Raw genomic sequence first — 14,317 nt, forward strand, 5'->3', positions numbered from 1 at the left:
CCCTATTTTCGCCTACAGAAGGATACTTCTGCAAGCCAGACAAGCCAGATTTGGGGGCCCGGTCCAGTCCGTCTTCCGAACCCTGCGCATCACCTTAGAAGAGGTCACAGCAGCGCGAAGCAGGCCAGCGCCTCCGTGGGAGTCAGGTGAGCGTTACAGCCGGGCATTCCTTCCCGGCGCTGCCTACGTTGTGTTTCAACAAACTCTTATTAGCCTCGAGGCCCTGCGGCCTTGTCCTTTCACGTTCAGACAACAATATTATCAGTCGAGCAGTGTAAGCAGAAAATGTGCTGCGAAGCAATTTGAACAGAAAGCAATGAGCAATTGTTAGAAAACAAAATGGCGATCCTTGTTACATCAAAATGGCCGTTCATTGGTAAACTCGGAAACCTGTATTTCTATCGTATCGTGCATGAGACGGTTGGCCTTCGTCCACCAAAATAAGTTTGCCGTCAATCATGAGAGGTATCCATTTTTCTAGACTGACAAACCCTCCTTTGGCCGTATGCCAAATGTCTCATTCATCTATTGTATCCTCCTCTGATGATAATAAGTCTGAAGCACTTACGTCGGAATCTTGCTTGCTATTGTAAGCATCATCATCTTCATTAATATCTATAGCCATTAATTCTTTCACTGTTTTTATTTCATGTGTGTCTCTGTCATCCCGGCCATAAGTTTGTTTTCTTTTTTTTATCATATGCATACATCCCTTCGTACATCCCTCAGTTACCTCAGTGCAAACTAACAGTAGGCAGTGTATGCAACAACAGCACGTTATGAATATTCCAAACACCACTACTAATATTGAGATCAACTTCCATCCCCAAGAACGCAGTATTCCCCAAAACCAGGACTCTATTCCCCAGCCCCCTTCTCCAGTAGGGAGTTCGGAGCTTAGGACATGCATTTTCTTTATTGCTTCAAAAATGGTAGGGGAATAGTCGTCTACAAATACACAGCACGCTGATCCCACAATCTTGCAAATTCCCCCACGATCAACCAGATCACATCGAGAGCCATTCTATTTTGCAGCGTCATTAACCTGATTCCTTTTTCTTCCAACGTTATGTTAAATAGTATATCTGTCGTTGTGTTCATGGTATCTTTTAGTATTCTGGACAGCTGCCTTATGTTATAGGAGTTCCCTATCTGGGACAAGAATGGAATGAATGATTTTGCTACGTCAGTCGCTATCAAAACACCTTTGCTACTCCTTTTGGTTCTAGATCTGGATAGTGTGGCCATGTCTGCTGTTTCTAAGAGGAACACTCCCGGGAACAGTAGACCTAGGTATCATGTACCGCCCCAGTTTCTGGGCAACCAAGGATATGCTTTTTCTCCACATATAAAATAGACTGGATCTCCCACATATACTGGTTCTATTTTCCATTTTAATACCACTGTATTCATGCATCCAGTAAATGTTCCTACTGAATAGGAGCCTTTCTTTTTTAGACAAAAAGGGACAGTTCTCGGGTTATAATTCACTGTGTAAGAAGGGGGAACTGTATCTTTATTGCTGTCTGTTCTTACACAAAACGTCATTACAGACGTTTTCACTGGAGGGGACAATCTATCTTGTCTATTTTGTCGTGTTATTTTTCGCGTACTTGTTACCGTAGGTTCTGGGCTCATCACTCACGCTTTATGGAATATGGAACAACCCACAGGCCTCATAATTATTTCCTCAAACTCATTCATGTTTGTTCTGTCTAATTGACCCGTACCACTCTTATTCCATTTCCCATAGAACATTGCACTTAAAGATGCACTGCATGCAGAACTTAATGGTAATGGCTGTAATCACCTGAACCGGGCTTTCAGTAGTGGATATATTAACTATTGGTAAAAACATTCCCAATGGGTGTATAGATTCCACACACCATAACACCAACGCTGTCATTATTGGTGCTACCACACTCATGAAGCACATTATTATCGTCAAAGCCAACATACAATTTTTTTTACCATGCGTTTTCCCTAAGTTTACAGTCTTTATAACTAACTCCTTCTCAGCAGTGGTGCAGGAGGAGGCTGAAACCGGTCTCGACATTTTTCTCACGTCCTTCTTCTTCCTGACAACGTTCGTCGTAGCTATCTCTCTTCGATGCACTTGTCCGGATGTCAATAAATTCAAAAGAAGTGTCAACAGTTTAGTCTGCCAGCCCTTTGCAGCCTGGTTTGCTTTTTCATTCTAGGCAAGATCACTTATTCTCTCTTATACTGCTCAGAGGACTTCTGAACAGTTCTCTATTGCCTTAGTACCATGTGCGCCCAGCTTGTCCGCTCTGGTTCAGGACACATGTACTTTTTATGATCGCACTGAGGAGCCGCGAGTCTTGAATTGTCCGATTTGCACAATTCTCACGCTTCTCTGCTCTACACCTCTAGCTCCTTCTCCGTCCATGAGCGGAACCAGAGGTTAGCATAAACACCAAAGAACTGTGGATCACTCTGTTTTTCGAGGCCGCAAATCATATCGCCTCGCTCCTGGTATTGTGTGATCCGTGAACAGTGTCGGTGCACTTCCAGATCCAGGCTCAAAGTCAGCCTGTGGCGCTACGGCAGGTGCTGGTGTGCGCCGCGCCAGTGATGCAGATTCGGTCTTTGGCGTGCTGGCAAGTGCTGGTGGGCGCCAAAGGGGTACACATTTAGTGTCTGCCGGTATTTGCAATGCAGATTTCGTGTCAGCCAACAGTGATGTAGATTCTGCTGGGCAACATTGGGGCACTCTTTGCCCTTCCCCCTTTTTGGCAATCTCTTCAGGCTTTGTTTCGATTTTCACTTTCCGCTCGGACAGTTTTAGCGGCGGTGGACTGGCAGCAGTTTCTTTCGTTTCTGTGACCGCTGTCTCTTTCCGGTCATCTGGATTGGGCAAATCTTTCAGTGGAGATGGGATCTTTTTGGCATGGGTGGCATGTATCCACGTCTTCCTCCCATCCACCCGTATTGCCATCTGCGTTGCCAGAAGCACTTGATAGGGGCTGCGCCACCTGGGTGCTAACAAAGATCTTCTCTCAAAGTTTTTTAGCAGCACCCAGTCACCTGGCTCCAGCGCGTGCCCTGGACCAGTATATCTTATGGGTAGAGCCTCCTGCACCTGCTGATGAATTAAACGCAATTTCTAAATTAAAAGGCCACAATGAGTGCTAAGTACAGGATGTTCCACTTCACTCAGTCGCCTTGGCTGAGGTGCGCACCAAACATTCGCCAGTCTCCCCATCACAATCTCATACGGGGAGAGCCCAGTTCTAGCCTGTACAGACGTACACATGCATAATAGCGCTATTGGTAATGCATCCACCCAACTCAACTTGCTTCCTGCACATATCTTGCTTATTTTTGACTTGAGGATTCCGTTGTGCCTCTCAACAAGACCGGCCGAACTCGGATGTCTTGAACTATGAAATCTCTTATCAATCTGGAGACCTGCACATATCTGTAACACCACTGCGCCCACAAAATGTGGACCATTATCTGATCATATGACACGGGGCAAGCCAAAACGGGAAAAGTATTCTTTAAGCATTACTTTTGCCGTACTTATTGCTGTGCAGTCTTTTAAGGGATATGCCTCCACCCACTTGCTGAATGCACAGATCACCACTAAGACATATTTCAAGTTTTGGCACCTCTCCATCTCTATGAAATCAAAATGGATTACCTCAAAAGGCATAGAGGGCGGGCCAAAACTCCCTACCGGAGTCACTGTTCCCTTTCCTACATTGTGTTGTAAACACGTGATACAGTTCTGCACCAACCTCTCTGCATTCTTCTTTATATTTGCATTCTGCCATACCGTAGATAGGTGCTGTATTATTTTTTTCCGCACAGATGTGAGTAGGGCTGTGAGCCATTGTGACCATTGCAGTCACATAAGAATTTGGCAACATCCAGTTTTTAGTTCCCTTGTCCACCGAACAACCCTCCAGATCTAATTCAGCAGAGCCCTCAGCCCATCCTTGTATTTCATCGGCCGTGGCTTTGGCCTGCATTTCTTTGACAGTGGCAATTCCATCTTATATCATACAGGGTACTTCCTCAGTCTGAACCGTCATCATTTTATTATTCAAATCAGTGGCAGTTTGTTTCGCAATTCTGTCTGCAAATGCGTTTCCCTCTCCCACTTTGCATGTTATCTTTTTATGTGCCTCGCATTTCACTATTGCTAGGCGCTTTGGAAACGTGAGTGCAGACAGTAATCGTACAATCAAAGGGCCATGTTGAATTCTGTCCCCATGTGATGTCAAGAAACCTCTCTCAGCCCAGAGTTGACCAAAGTTATGAACCACCCCAAAAGCATACTGACTATCAGTATATATATTCACATTCAAATTTTCAGAAATCTCGCAGGCTCTGGTCAATGCTATTATTTCTGCGGCTTGTGCTGAGTTGTAGGGAATTCTTTTGCTTTCTACAACGCTCTCTAGGGTAGTGATAGCGTAGGTGGCAGTTGTCGTACCATCAGGTAATTTGAAACAAGAGCCGTCACAAAATAACTCTCCGTCCGGCTCTTTCTGTGGGGTGTCTGTCAAATCAACCCTTCCCTTTGTTTCTTCCTCAGTAACCATTAAGCAATCATGGGGGGGTGATTCGTTGTCACCAATTTCTTTTATGGGCAGTGGCATTAATTCTGCAGGATTCAAAGCGCTACACCTCATAATTTGGATATGGGGCGCGAACAAGATAATCTCATATCTTGTCAGTCTAGCAGAGGTGAGGTGCTGCGTCTGTGTCCTATTTAATAGAACGTCTACGGCATGTGGCACCATCAGAATTAAAGTATGCCCCAATACCATCCCTTCCGTTTGTTTTACCGCCGCAGCGACCGCCGCGACAGATCGCAAACATCGTGGTAGTGCGCGCGCTACAGTGTCAGGCGCGGAAGAGAAATAGCCGCACGGCCTATTTCTTCCACCTTGTTCCTGTGTCAAAACCGCCAATGCACATCCTTCACTTTCACACACACTCTAAAAACTTTTTCATAATTTGGTGTGCCCAAAACTGGAGCAGAACATAATGCAGTTTTCAATTGATCAAACGCTCTCTGACATTCCTCATCCCACTGTAAAGGCCTGACCGCATCCTTTCTAGTCAAATTCACCATCGGTTTCACAATTAACGCAAAATTACCGATCCATTGTCGGCAATACGAAGCCATGCCTATTATGGCTCTGACTCCTTTCTGTGTCTTTGGAATAGGCATACAAGAAATACTTTCTATCCGCTCTGGCGTTAGCCTTCTCCCTTCTTTTGAAAGTAGGTAGCCCAAATAGGCCACCTCCTTTCGATTATATTGAAATTTCTTCAGACTAGCTTTATGGCCATGTGTCGCTAGGTGTGACAATAGTAATACAGTGCTTTCTTTACAAATCTCTTCTGTGTCAGCAGCTAACAATAGATCATCTATCTATTGCAAGAGTACGCAACCCACTGGTAATTCTAGCATGTCTAGCTGCTCTTTCAATGCTCTACTGTAAATACTCGGACTTTCCTTGTATCCTTGCGGAATCCGCGTGAATGTAAATGATCATCCTCCTAATGTGAACGCGAACAAATATCTGCTGTCCTTGTCCACCGGTATGCTAAAGAAAGCATTTTTTAGATCAATTACACTAGATCAATTACACTAAAGTATTCTTCTGAGACAGGTATCATTGTCAATTTTGTAGTGACGTCTGGGACTAAAGGAAATTGTGGATCTACTACTTTGTTCAGCGCGCGCAAATCAATTATGAAACGGTATGGTATTTCATTGCCTCCTTTCTTATAAACTGGAAGAATCGGGCTGTTGCATGTACTGCCTGTAATTTCTTCAATTACCCCTAATTCCACCAAATATGAAACAATACTTTTCAATCCTTTCTCTCCGTTAGCCGAAATTCTGTATTGGGGAATTCTCGGCAGTGTAACACCCTCTTTCAAAATGATCTTTACTGGCTCTATTTTCAAGCATCCTACATCATTATCATGCATTTCCCATATACAGGTTGGCACTTTACTTAACTCCCCTGGTAAGGTTTCAGACATGAATTCTGACACAGGGGCATTTTGTGGCCAAATCGTTAGAAACACCCCGTCTGCCGTGCATTGTATAATCGCACCTAACTTTTTCAATAAATTCAATCGCAACAAGTTCTCCCCACAATTGTCTGTTAAAAGGAAAGGACAATGTTCATTGAATGGTCCTATACTAACTGGGACTGGTTGGGACATGGGGTTAATCACTGGTGTACCTGCGAACCCTACGGAAATATTCTTTTGCCCTGACAGTGGTATATCCGGAACCAAGTGATGGTCTATTGAACACTTCTGTGCTCCTGTATCTACAAGGAAATGGTGCTCCTCATTCCCGACTCTCATTTCTACGTAGGGTCCTTTCTGATTCACGGGAATAGACACTGGTTCCGACCCCTTCCCTGGGCTGTCCTATTGGGGAAATAACACATCATCCGATGTGTAGTCACTACTATTACTGTAATACGTATTTGGCTGTGTATCGAAAACGTTCCCACTCTTCCCTATATTTCCCCCACTCTGGTTTCCATACTGTTGGTTTTGCTGGCCCTGATTCTGGTTAGGAGCACTTTGGTTTTGGGCTTGGTTTTGATTACCTCCATTATTGTGGTGCTGCTGCATACTATTCCTATTTGGTCCATTCGCTCCTTCTGTGCTGTCTTCTCTGACCAGACCCATTTCTATTCTGTAAATGTGGACATTGCGCTCGCCAGTGTCCTTCCTCCTTACCGTACGCACACTGATTTGGTCCCAATGGCCCCCATGCATATTCAAATTACTCCTTCCTTGTGCATTTCCTCTTCCTCTATTATGTCCTGCTACTTGCTGCAGTAGCACCCGTGTCTTCAGATTTACCCTATCCTTCTCCTCTTTCTCTTTCTCCGCATTCACTCTATTCTCATAATATTGGGCCATGTGTAATACTTTGCCCAGAGTTTTTGCTTGCCATGCACTCTCTGATGTCATTATTAGGTTCTGGATTGGAAGTTTTAACCCTCTCGCATATTTATCAACAAATAGCCTCTTCCCCGCTTCCGAGCTCACATCCTGCCCACTGAAGTCTGTAAATTCTTCTTCAAACCTATTAAAATAATCTGTAGCTAACTCATCCTTGCCTTGTACACATGCAGTCAATTTGTCCCATTGAATTCTTTTCTCTGGGACAATTTCTTTTAATTTCTGTACTATGCGTGCTGGTAATGCTACCAGGTTCGCTCCCGGTGTCCCTCCAACCGCTTTATTCCTGTCTTCTATTACCAAATACGCCCATGTGGCGCCAAAGGTCGTTACGTCATCCACCTTTCTTATTTGCTTCCATATGCCTGTTGGCAGGATCACTGGGAATATTAGGTCTATGTCACCCATAGTAAGCACGGATGATTGTAGGCAGGACTCTACTTCCTTGTAAAACCCTGCAGGATTCTTTCTTATATCGGGAATCGTCTGCTTTATGTTGTTCACCTCCTGTCTGGAAAAGGGGACATGCACATATTGGGCGGTATAATGGGCTGGTGTTACCTGCACCGCTACGGTGCCCGCTGCGGGAATCTCTACTTTGGGCACAAAGGTAGGTGGGATCTCTCTCATAGGAAATGCCGCACTCACTGTCCCTCCCCCTTCTCTCATGTGCAACAATATTCCTAAATCAAGCTATAGGGCTGTTTCTCCTGTCCCTCGCTCTAGTGCTCTGTTATATATTGCAATTATTTCGGGGGGGCTGGCCTTGTCGCTTTTAATATCTTTATCTATTAAATGTTCAGCCATCGACGGCAATGCTTTCCTTTTCATAGGCATGGAATATTCATCAAATATCTCATGTATGTCCATTGTGGGGATACTGGGATTCGACATCCATTTTAACGCCTCTCGTATACATATTTTCAATTTGTCGCCCATTTGTACTGACGACATTGAATGTCGTCGTCGTATTTTTGGCTCTACTGCTTCCTTCCTATCTCTCCCGATGTCCTTACCCCTGTACCCAGGTGCAGTAAACATTTCAGCATAATCATTATCCAATTCATTTTTAAGTTCAAAAAGTCCATATACATGTTCCCTTACTTCTCCATCTCTTTCTCTACAGCGTGCTAATGCATTCAAATCTAACAATCGCTGCAGTGGTAATTTCCCAATTAACTATTTCCATCTCTCCACCAAATATTCACCCATACATTCCAACACTACCTGTCTTTCGTTGCTTCTTCGGAAGTCATACATCGAGGCCAATGCTGCCGTCCCATTATTCCCGTCTATATACATCTCTGCCTGTTGCTGCAATTTCACCTTCCTTTCCTTGCTGATCACGCTGCGAGTTACCCTTGTGCATCCACTTTGTTCAGTCCCGCCTCCCGCCCCTGCGGTTTCAACTTCAACCCCAGGAGGGACGGACGATACCGAGTCTGTATCTAAGGCGGGAGGTGCGGATGGGACAACAGGAGCGGGGAGTGTCTGCTGTGGGCCTGGTTGGCTAATAGGAAGTGTTACGTGCGCGGTCTGTGGCTGTGGGAGGGCTTGAGCTGCGGGAGGGGGAGTTTGAGCTTCGGGAGGGGTTTGGGCAATAGTTACTGACGTGTTTGGCCTCGCTTCTGATCTTGGGCCTTGTTTTGTATGGATCAATATGTTTTCTATCAATTCATCTGCTATGTGCAATTCTCGTTGTGGGTATGTTTTTTCTATATTCAACTGGTCACGTCTACCTGACCTCTTTAGACTCTCAGTCCACTCCTCCTCCTCTTTTTCTTCCGCTACTTCATCTTTTGATTTATGCCTGCGCGCATGCTTCGCTCTACTTCTAAGTCGAAGCATTGCTTCCCTTCTCCAGTCCTTAACGATATCAAATGCTGCAGGACGCGCTTTCTTTCTTATCAACACCCTTTCCAGGTTATCTATTCTCGCTATCTCAAAACTACCATTTATCGGCCACTGATGGTCTTGTTGCTTTCTGGTTTGCCTATGCCAAGTCTCACAGAATATTATCGCTCCCACACCATACTTCTCATACATGTCATACGCCGGCGTTCCCCCAGGTGGTGCAATTTGGCCATCTTCCAAAGATTGCCTACCACAGCGGAAAAACCCCGCTAGGGTGGACAATACCCCAGGAATGTTTCAACCTTCCCCCTGGTTAATCCACCTTACCTAGGGCGTTTGATTTTGCAAAGTCAACTCTCAACCAATATCAGGATTACTTTGAATCGGGGAATGACTCACCTGATAAATCAATTTGTCCTCCAGGACACAAGTCGTCTGTATACTGACGCAACCAATGACGTTGTGTCTGCGTTTCTTGGCTTCTACCTCGTTTCGGGACCCTTGCCTCCTTGTTCTCTAATGGGTACGTCGATCAGGGATCAGATGTGTGCAGATCTGCAAAGGAATCTCTTATCACTTCTACAGGGCGCCCCGAACACCTCTTGATCCCGGCTCGATCGTCCCGTCCTCGCCGTTCTCCGCCTTTACTCAATTACAACATACACGATGGAACAAGTGGGGGAGGGTCCCTGTTCGGGCGCCATCTTGAAAGGGGCCCCTATCGGTCCCTCACGTCTATGGAAACAAGGCAAGTCACCACACACGATAGATACGCCAGACACAAGGTTGTATTCCCAAAGCTAGGGTTTATTGCAAAGCAAATAGTCCCAGTTGGCCAACTCGGTCTCACGCCCCGCGACGTGTATCTCTAGACCTCGAAGGACGCAAGAGAGCGAATTACGTACATCAGTTACATATATACAAAATGCATATCATACAATCACCTGTGACATGTTTAACACCCCCCTTTATTGGGTTTCTTTGAACTCGGTTTGATGATGGACACTTTCGACGAATATGACACCTTCAAATATCTATTCTAGTAACAATATGCAACTTTGCAAGTGCGGTGACATCTTTTACTTGTTGAACAGAACACAGTGCTTCTGTTCTTGGAAGCAAGCTACATACGGGGGAAGAGTCACATTCCAGACCTTGCTATCTAGGAGGTGCTATTTGTGTCCTGGGAGCCGACACACTCTACAGGGCACGGTAAAGGGGGGCCGTAAGAAGAGCATAATTCAAGCCTTTAGCTGCTTTATTCTAACATATTCTACCATATAACGAGACTGGCTGGCAGCTGTGAAATGATTAAATGCCCTGCGGCTCTGCTTCAAGGCTGCATTCGGGAGGGAGCCGGGCATTCCTTCCCGGCGCTGCCTACGTTGTGTATCAACAAACTCTTATTAGCCTTGCAGCCCATATTATCAGACGAGCAGCGTAAGCAGAAAATGTGCTGCAAAGCAATTTGAACAGAAAGCAATGAGCAATTGTTAGAAAACAAAATGGCAATCCTTGTTACATCAAAATGGCCGTTCATTGGCAAACTCGGAAACCTGTATTTCTATCGTATCGTGCATGAGACGGTTGGCCTTCGGCCACCAAAATAAGTTTGCCGTCAATCATGAGAGGTATCCATTTTTCTAGACTGACAATACTTGTGAGAGACACTCATCTGCTTCAGAGGGCACAGTTGCTGTATTCTAATGGTTGTATCACCTCTGGCGTTACCAAGTTCATGCATGTGGAAATGTTTTAGCAATCTACTTAACCCATTCTAACATTACATGTCTGCTTCCTGTAAGGGAGGCATGATATCAAAATGATGACAGACACAAGAGCTGCAAGTTTAAAACCTTTATTAAAGTTTTCAATGGGGTTGGAAAACTCCTATCTTGCCTTACAACTAAAATGGGAGTATTCTCGACCATCAAATAATAAAGAAAACACAGTCCCAGTCAGTCTATGTCAAATACCAAAACCTAATGCCTACACTATCTCTCATACAAAAAGTATATAAAGGGGGAATATGTATGCAAAGGAAAATCAGTGTTATAAGATGAAGGATCAAAGTGGCGGAGTCAGCTCTACTCCCCACATTGGACAGCACAGAGAAAGGCGGCCCTTGTAGACAGAATGACACAATCTGGATCGGGTTCTCAAAACAAAGGCAGTTCAAAACATAGATCGAGGCCCTCCTGGCCTTCCACGTTAAAGTCACTTATTCCAGCGTTCCAAAAGTTCTTTCACAGTTCCACAAAAAGTTCACGCAGATCTCCATCTGTTGAGCTCGGACCTCTCAAAGCTTTAACAGTTTACATAGGTCTCCTTCATCCGGGCTCGGACCTCTCAATTAACAAATACCTAATTCAATGCAGATCTCCCGCAGCCTCGTTCAGACATCGCAATCACAATACTTGCAGGGGTTCCCTTCCTCAAGCTTTATTCACATTCTCTAGGCTTTCCCTTCCCCTAACTTATCACACTTCTTCAGTCAGGCTCTGATCATTCACTGATGTCGAAGACTTTCGAATTTGCAAGGCTTTTACTATAGACCTTTGCAGGACCACTTCGACTTTCTCTTCAACTCACACTCTTGTGTTATTTGCCTCAGTGTCTCTTCGTCTTCGTAGATCAGTACCATAAGCACAAATGTTTATAGCAATCTTTCACTTAAAGAAATCACCTTTTAACTTCCCCTTTTGCCGGGGTTAATCTTGATGATTGCGCCTTTCAGAGTTTGTTCACTTTGCCGCTTCAAAACAAAATCTTTCCCATTTCACGAAGACTTTCGAGTGGGCTACTTCCTTTTGCCGGACCACTCCGCTACTCTATATCTTTTAGTTTAAAGTTCAATAATGCTTAACCTCTCACACGGGTCTCCCTCAGCCAGGTTCAGACCCTTCTGGATTTGCAAAAATAATTGTCTATGGACTTCAAGTCTGTAAGAAACTCATGGTGGCAACAGTGAAGACAGACACAAGTGATTGCAGTTCAAGGGTGTTTATTAAACTGTATGCAGGGTGGAAAACACCTAATCTAACCCTAAATCTAAGATGGGGGCAAAATTCGACCATCAAATGAAAATAAGGCAGTCTTAGTGGTGTTGTGTAAAAATCAAAAGGGCCTATACTAAGAAACATATTGGCAAACCTTGCAACTAATACAAAAAGGGTGTGGGATGGTTTTCAAGAAAAGAAAGAAGTGTTCACAAATAATATGTCAGGTTGCAGTAACCTGGGTCTCGCTTGAGCAGGGGGTAAAGTGGGATCTTGGAGCACAGCACTCACCCGAGCTTTCCCTGCACGAATTGACAGTTCTGTTCCAGTCTATCAGGAGCCTCAGTGGCGAAGTCTTGTTTTCCTTTCAGCCTCCCTCCACCAGGCTCACTATGGCTTTTCCTTCATTCACAATTCTCAATGTCTTTTTAAACGGTTTCAGTGGCAATCCCTTGTCCGATTCACCTTTGTCAACACACTGTTTCTTGGGACTTTAGACTTTGCCACTTCCTTGTCAGCATCCCGCTTCCGGGTTCACTCTTGCGACTTCACATTCACATTTACTTTCAATGTTTACGGGATTCACTTCCCTTGCTCTCTCATGTGATTGGATTCACTTCCCTCTTTCTTTATAGTTCTTAGGTCAAAGGTTTTCGACTGTACATGGATTTTGCTTGACCTCCTGTGTGACCACATTGACCTATCTTGGTGGCTCTCCTACGGCCTTCTGGTATCTGTAGTTTTACGCTGATGGGGATGGACCAGGGTTTCTCAGAGCAGCACCCACATGGTGCCGGTCCCCTTCTGCAGCTGGACTCCCCTTTACAATCTTATAGTTCTTTGACCTTCTCTCACTTTGCCATTTTGCGACTTTCATTCACCACAGCCCGGTTGTTATTGGTTCTCCTTCGACTCACAGGCTGTGATGAACCGCTTGGCTTTCCTTGTGGCCGGAGTCAAGGCCAGTACCACGGTAGCAGGAGGCCCCCATCGCTCCCGCTTATCAGCGTTGATACACTGCGTTTACCATTGGCATACGCTGCAACACACTTGGGCTATTGTCCTCGGTCTTACGATTCCTTCTGCAGAGGTTTTGCTGGGTTTTGTCAAAAAGGGCATGGTTGTATCGCTCCTTGTCAGCCTTTCGGTATTTGCAGCCTTTCTCCTCCTCTTGAACTGCTTGGCCTGGATAGCTGTCTCGTCATGCAGTCTGCCTTGCTCGTACTGTGCTCTCTTGCTCCACTTTTTATCCCTGTGGGGAAAGGAAAGGGCCACCAGGTGTGTGTGATTCAGGTTAATTGCCTGACTTTGCCTGACCCTCGTGTCGGGACATGGCAGATAAACAGCTTTAGGGTTAGTCCAGTGTTTTCTATGGTGTGCATAAGTGTTTAGGTCAGGAAAGGGAAGAGTTGAAGTGTCAGAGTGGCCTACGGGGGTAAGATGATGTGATAGGTTATTTATAAAGAACTCAATACCCAGGGGTTTCTAAGCACGGGCCTGGGAATCAAACCTGCGTTGCTCCGTGTCATCTTGCTTCCAAGGCGAGCACGTTGCTTCCAAGGCGAGAATGTTGCCCCTGAGCTATCCTCCCTATGGGGCAAAGATGTTATACGGAATTACAATTTTCGTATCAGGTGGGTTGATGACCTTAGAAGAGGGAGGTTGATAGAAGTTACCGGGATTGTTCTTGTGAAAGGAACGAGGGGATTGTGGGAACAGTAGTGTTTAGTCCAAGTAGACTGGGTGTTCGGTACAGAATGACCAGAGGGTCATGAGGAAGAATGATTGGAAGTATTCAGACAGGGAACCGGAAAGCAGGGATTCTGAGAGAGATCGTTTGTAAATGAAACGGGGTGTGGGATCCTAGGAGATTGGTTATATACGGAGGTGATGATATATTTGAGTAGGAGAGATTCAATGGATGAAAGGGGGTAGATGTGGTACAGCCCACAAAGATCTCAGCAATCTCACCCTCCTCACCTACTTCCCCAGTATGATACCACGTCTCACCTGGGCTATTCTCCCAAGCATAACCCCGGGTTCCCTTACCCAGGTGATCCTCCCTCGCTTGTCCACCCCCAGGGTTGGGATCTGAAAGCACCAGCCTGTCCCTGTCCACCTGAATAAGGGATTCTCGAGGTCTTACTGGGAGAATACCCTCAGGTTTCTCACAAGTCCCAGATTGCCCAAAACTTTGCTAGCTCCCCAACATGGAAGACTGTCTTAATCAGATGTTTTCCTGAGATCAGGGTCTTTCCACCACCCCCTCAAAGGCCTGGGATTTTCTGTCTCACCCAAGGGAGGAGCTCTGGTTTGGGCACTGCCAGATAACCCCAGCTGCTCCTGGTTTGGCTCCCTGGAGTCAGAGCTCCTTCGCCATACTGCAGCCTCTCCTGTACTCACAGGCCCGGTAGTTTGGCAGTCCTCCTTAGTCCAGGCCTTCCAGGGTCTCTCCAGCTGCAGTCCTTCTCTCCTGGCTTCTGTGC

This window comes from Ambystoma mexicanum, chromosome 6p (genome assembly GCF_040938575.1).
Source record: "Ambystoma mexicanum isolate Mex_15411 chromosome 6p, UKY_AmexF1_1, whole genome shotgun sequence".
NCBI lineage: Eukaryota > Metazoa > Chordata > Amphibia > Caudata > Ambystomatidae > Ambystoma > Ambystoma mexicanum.